At 35.6% G+C, this 6000-nt stretch overlaps 1 long non-coding RNA gene across 1 annotated transcript in view; it reads right to left on the reverse strand.

Moving 5' to 3' along the window:
- Positions 1 to 5435, reverse strand: part of LOC307187278 — a 30999-nt gene extending 25564 nt beyond the window's left edge. Inside the window, exons 1-2 of the long non-coding RNA XR_013828568.1 lie at positions 5027 to 5435; positions 3648 to 3713 (exon numbers count right to left, since the gene is read on the reverse strand). This is a non-coding gene — a long non-coding RNA (uncharacterized lncRNA). The remainder of the gene's footprint in view (positions 1 to 3647; positions 3714 to 5026) is intronic.
- Positions 5436 to 6000: the final 565 nt, after the last annotated feature.

Consider the following 6000-nt stretch of genomic DNA (forward strand, 5'->3'; position numbering starts at 1 on the left):
AGAATGGCCATCATCAAAAAAAATCTACAAACAGTAAATGCTGGAGAAGGTGTGGAGAAAAGGGAACTCTCTTGCACTGCTGGTCGGAATGTAAATTGATACAACCACTATGGAGAACATAGACCTGCTTAAAGAGGTAGCAATATCTCTTATTGACTTGACTTCATAAGACACTGCCCTGACAAGCCACTGAAATACTGAACTCATCAAAAAAATTATACAGACAATTAAGATTTCATGGAGAAATTACCACTTCCTACCCATTTCTGTAGACCAGGGTCTTATCCCTTTAATGCTTGAATTACTCAGCTGATCATTTGGTATCCTTGACCATATTTCTATAAATAGTTACCAAACTAGTCTTCTTTAAATGCCATTTTCATGTCTTCTATCATCTCCAGTATCTCCCTACTGTCTTTCTATACCAGATCCAAACACCTAATCCTTGATCCATTTCTCTAATGTCATACCTCAGTTCTTTATATATCATTTTACACTCCAACCAAATCAATTATGTAGCTACTCTAAAAAGTATTTGCATTTTTTCTGTTAACCTCTTTTCATACTACAAATAAACGTTTTCCTATTGAAATTTAGATATACACTCTCCTTCAAGACTCAGTTAAAACTCATCTGCTTATAAAGACCTTCTGTTATATGGCAGTCCAATTTTGATAACTTTCTGTTGGTCTCTCTCTCTGTTTCTTCCGCACCTAGATATGGATATTACATTTGCCCAGATGCTTTCTGCCTTCAGATTCTTGTCAAGTGTATATATTTGGTTTTATTCTCCATGCAAGATTAGAAACCCCTCAAGGGCAGGAATCTTGCCTTCTTTTCTTATGAGTTGTCCTCAATCCCTATCAGTGACACACAAGATAAGAACTTTTAAATGTGTGCTGACTGACTTACACATGCTTTCATTCATCTGAGTGTATTAAGCTCATCAGCAGCTGGTTGAGCATGCTGATTTGAAAAACTCCTCAAATGTATACAATAAGTGATACATTTCATGTTTGGTGAATAACTGCTCTCACTTTAAAATTCTAAAGTGCAGCATAAAAATAGCATATGACAAGGCTGTCCATCTGGAAGTAGCGTTCTGTGCATTACAAAGTGAGCAGACACTAAATCCTGAAGAGGACTCAAATTGGAGAGACCAGTGAAGTGTTTTGCCAACAGGAAAGGAAGATGATTGCTTTTCTCAAACTGTGCCATGTTGCCAAGTATAGGAATCCAGCTGTTGTGTGAGATTTATACTCATTTCACTTAACTATAAATGCATCATGCATCATTTTTCTTTAATTACTCAGATTAGCTGGGTAGGTGTAGGTGATGCACTGAGGTCTGAGCATAATCAAAATGAGCTACTGTGATAAAGTGAAAGGAAAATATTTTTGTAGTTAATGGATGAAAAAGTATGTTTATGTGAAAAAAATAAGACCTTGTCACTGCAACAATCTAATTAGCATTAAAATTTCTTTAGTTATCCAGGACTGAGAATCTTCCAGTTATAGATGATGTGATTTTGTACAAGAAATCTATATCAATTTTTTTAAACTCTTAATTTCTTTTCTATTTTGTGTGCTCATATTCAGGGCATTCTGATGGGCAGCTTTATCCTCTGTAAGCATGCTTGCATACCTTTTCCTCAAATCTCTGAAAAGATTTCAATTTTTTGAATTTTGACATCAGAATTCCTGGCCAGATTTTCAAATCTTCTATCAGATTTTTCTACCCTCCATAAAACAACTCAGTTCTTATATGAGTTTCTCATCTAATTTTCTCTGTTGAGTATTTTAAGATTTTTCTCAAAATGTTCCATATTCTCAAAGTAACCACTGTCCTGTCTATCATATTTGGAAATAATTTTTATCTCTTACTGGAAACCTTCACTGACTTTTTAACCTCAGTTTCATATCCTAGTGGTACCTGCTGTATCAGCATGTCTTCTTATGTGCATCCAAGTATTTTCATTAACTATATTTAACATCTGTACACATACACATTTGGTTTTTCATCAATAAATGGTTGATAAATGGAATATAACTTTATTATTGTTTGATGTTCATTTCATAACAACTTTACTGAAAATAAAGACTATATTAAATAATCCTGGTGTTGTGTGAATACTCTTAGCACCCAAAAAATGCCATATCCAAAGTAAGTATTAATGATCATAATGATTAATCTAAGTTAATCAACTTCCATTGTTATCTTCCCCCAATTTTCATATAACCTTTATATCTTCATGCAAGTGCATAGCTCCTGTAGAAATCCCAATTTTGACTCCTTTCAGATGGCTCAGGAATATTGTTCTATTAGTCATTATTATGTAGCATATCCATATAAGTACAGTATTCCATACCCATTTATGATTTTTATTAGTTATTATAATGGCCATATTGCACTGAAACGGTTCAGCTGCTTCCTGTGGAGAGCATGATCGCTGCAATAACCTCTGTACATCCTCCACCCCACTTTGATTCTTGTGAACTCTCAAGTTTCAACTGTACTGCTTGCAAATGTAATCACTTGCACTGTCTTAAGTTAACTGAAATTTCTTAAACCTTTGCCCTGAGTCTCACTCACTACAGTGCTTCTCTCAGCCAAGTCAGTATATTAAACTAAGCTTTGCGAATAACATGGCTTTCTAAGAAAAAGAATTTAGGGTAAGTATGCATAGTAAGATCTACAGAAATATGGTTACTTTAAATGATTATCTTTCCAATGACTAGTCTACAAGAGAGAAAAATGTTTTAAAATTTTAAAAAATTGTACTAGCTTTCAGTAATTCTCCCTTTGAAGAGACAATGACCTGCATGACATCAAACTGAAGAGGATAATTTAGCTAGTTAGGCATTCAGTGAGGATTCAATTGGGTCAGAAGCAATACTTTCCCTTATGAAGGAAAGTACTTTAAATTTTACTAGTAGGGATAGGAATATAGCTCAGGAAATACATAACTTGTTTAGTCACTCTGCCTCTAAGCTAGAGAATAAATAAAACTCTTAAGTTCCATGAGTTTTTTCTAAAAATACAAAACTGTCACTTTATCTCTCTCTCATTCTCTCTCTCTCTTTCTATAAATATATTTAGAAATGAGAGAGAGATAACTAAAGAGATTTTATATACATATATATGTAATATATACATTCCATTTTCCCAACTCAGGAAGCACTAGTACTGAGGCATTTTGAAATATCTCTACATTGAAGACAAATTTTGTAGTGGACAAAATGGTGCCACAAGCATGTGATATATTATTCCTCCTTTTATTTTACAGGACTATATTTTCGTGTGTGTTCTCTCTCTTATTAAAGCTATTTCTTTGAGTTACCCAAAACACTAGAGAAAGTGCTAAAGAGTTTCAAGTCCCTTTCATTTAATATAAAAACTGTGCAACGAAAATGATCCCATAAATAGGAATGATTTTTTTTAAACACTAATGTTTGGAGCTTTTAAATAGAATTCTGGAGTGTAATGTTTCAGAAGGGTCATACAAAATCCTACAGAGAGCAATATGACTTTGAGTGGGGAAAGAGGGATGTACCACATATAGCTTACAAATTGCTTCATCAGATTCTTCACGTTTGCAAAACTCAAGAACAGCAATTCCAATTGGCTCAACAAGTTTAGGCAATTACCTTACAGATGCAGTAACAGTGAAGAAAGTTCAGTTCAATTTCTGCAAGCACTAGTCCAAATGAGAACTGCAAGCAAAGCAATGAGTAGTGATTTTTTCTCCTCAGTTCTTAATGCTGTAGGCAAGAGATTTAATCCTAAAGCCTGTGCTATTGAGATCAGGGAAGACTACTGAGCAATGGGTAGTGATTTCAATGAACACTGCTGTAGGCACTGGTGGAAAGGAAATAACACAAATCAGAAGGAAAAATAAAGGGCAACTGGGAATAACAAAAGATAAGTAAGGCTATCAGTGGAAAAGAATGTTTTTATAAGATGATAAATGTGGAGAAACAATTTGTTCTCTTGAGACACAAAATCTTTTAAAAAGAAGTCATCTAATCTTTAGAGGGTTGAAGTGTTAATAATGTACTTGGGGATATTTAAGTTATTGTTGCTGGTTTGCTGATATTGCGGTTTTTAGCTTCCAAATGGCTTTTGGGTAAGTAACAATCTTCCATTTAAAATCTGTCTGCCCTGCTGACACTCTCTGATCACATTGCTTACTCAGAACAGGTGTTCCATGAAACCAGCTTTCAGTGCCAATAATGAGGCACCTTAGAGGGTCCACACCTCAGCACAGATGTATGTAGTTTTGAAGTCTGAAATCTCTGATGTGTTCAAATTTGGAAATTTAAAGCAAAGAGCAAATAGTTTTCTTGTGTAATGTTAATGTCTTTCTCTTCTTCTTTAGAAAATATGTGGGCTTCACGTGTTAGAAATGGATGTTATTTTCCCTGCATTATGGCATCATAGGAAAGATCTGTGTGGAAGAGAAGCTTTTATTCTCATTATACTGTGTATGTGGAGGCACTAAGAAATATGAAATCCTTCACTGGTGCAAACGAAAAGGTTTTCATTTCGTCTGGAGGGGAAATGTGCCAAAGTGGCTGAAAATAATTCAAGTAATTGGCAAAGAGCTGTACTCTAAGGAGCCTTTTGGTGTAATGTGATTTGGTGCCTTTTAGGGGAGCAAGTGAGATGTGATTCTATCTGCCCCTGAGGGCCAAGAAATTTTAAACATTACAGGATCCTTAAGGTAGATCATGACGAATTACAATGTTGAAAGACAACCTGGAATTATGAGATCCTTAAAAAATAATAATAAAGATAATGCTTACTGAGTTAGAGAATGTCCCTTACCATGTATTGTTTGTACTTTTTGCCTTAACACAGAGAAAATAGTCTTACTTAAAAGCTAGATGCTCCTCTGCTCACAAAGTCACAGGATTATTGCTAAATTCCAGTACTGTGTAATACAGGATGAAAATAATCAACTCAGCCAAAATCAACCATTTATAGGTGGGCACCCGTGGCGTTACAATACACTGATCCTACTTACCGCAAGTCCTAGATAAACTCACAGGGCAGCCAAGTTTATTCTGGCGCACTCCCACTTGAGTCCCCATCAGCATCCCCTCTCATTATGGCTTCTTTGCATATCGTGGATCTTCTTCAAACAGAGGCTTAGAGTCTATCAGTTTTCAATGCATTCCTCCTCTGTTACAAAGGAAAAGGCAGATTTATGTGTTGCTTCTTCATTTGGAAGTTGCCAATTTCTTCAAATAATTTCAGCAGTGGAATTTTAAGTATATTTTACACAAGGATCCCTTAACATTCCTCTTCTTCTGAAAGTTAAATGTAAGGCAGTTTCTGACTATATTGATATTTCTCATGTGGAAATAAGTAGAAGATTTGGCTGTCTATCCACTCCAAGATTGTACAGGCAAATTATAACTTCAACATTGAGTATGCCTACTCTCTTTTCCCTTGTTTACCCACAAAATTAAGAATGAGGAAGACAAGTTTGCAGGAGAAGTTTCCAAAACAAGGCCACCCATGTACAGCACAGTGTATTAACGTCTGGGCTCTGGAGTACTCACTCTCCTACCAGCAGGCCGTACTAAACTGCAGATGTCTCAGGTATTCCCGGATCTCACTGGTTCTTCAAATTTTAACTAACCTCCAAATCACCTGAGGGCTTGTTTAAAAACAGATTGCTGGGTCCCACCCCCAGAGTTCTTTAATTACTTAGGTGAGGATGGATATTTGTATTCCTAACATATCTCCAGTTGAGTTAATGCCACCTATCAAGGGACCACATCATAGCTCAATAATCTTACCTCCCTAAACATCTCATTTCCCATTCTCCCTGACCATTTCATTTAGCATACTCTGAGGATCACACAGAAATGATATGTACTGTATGAGGTTCAGAAGTAACAGTATACACCTAAGAAGAAACCCTGCGTTCATGTTTTCATACAATTCTCTGAGTGAAGTGTCCCAATTTTGTTACTGGATTCAATGAAAAGC

Source organism: Stenella coeruleoalba, assembly GCF_951394435.1.
Source record: "Stenella coeruleoalba genome assembly, chromosome: 5".
Lineage (NCBI taxonomy): Eukaryota > Metazoa > Chordata > Mammalia > Artiodactyla > Delphinidae > Stenella > Stenella coeruleoalba.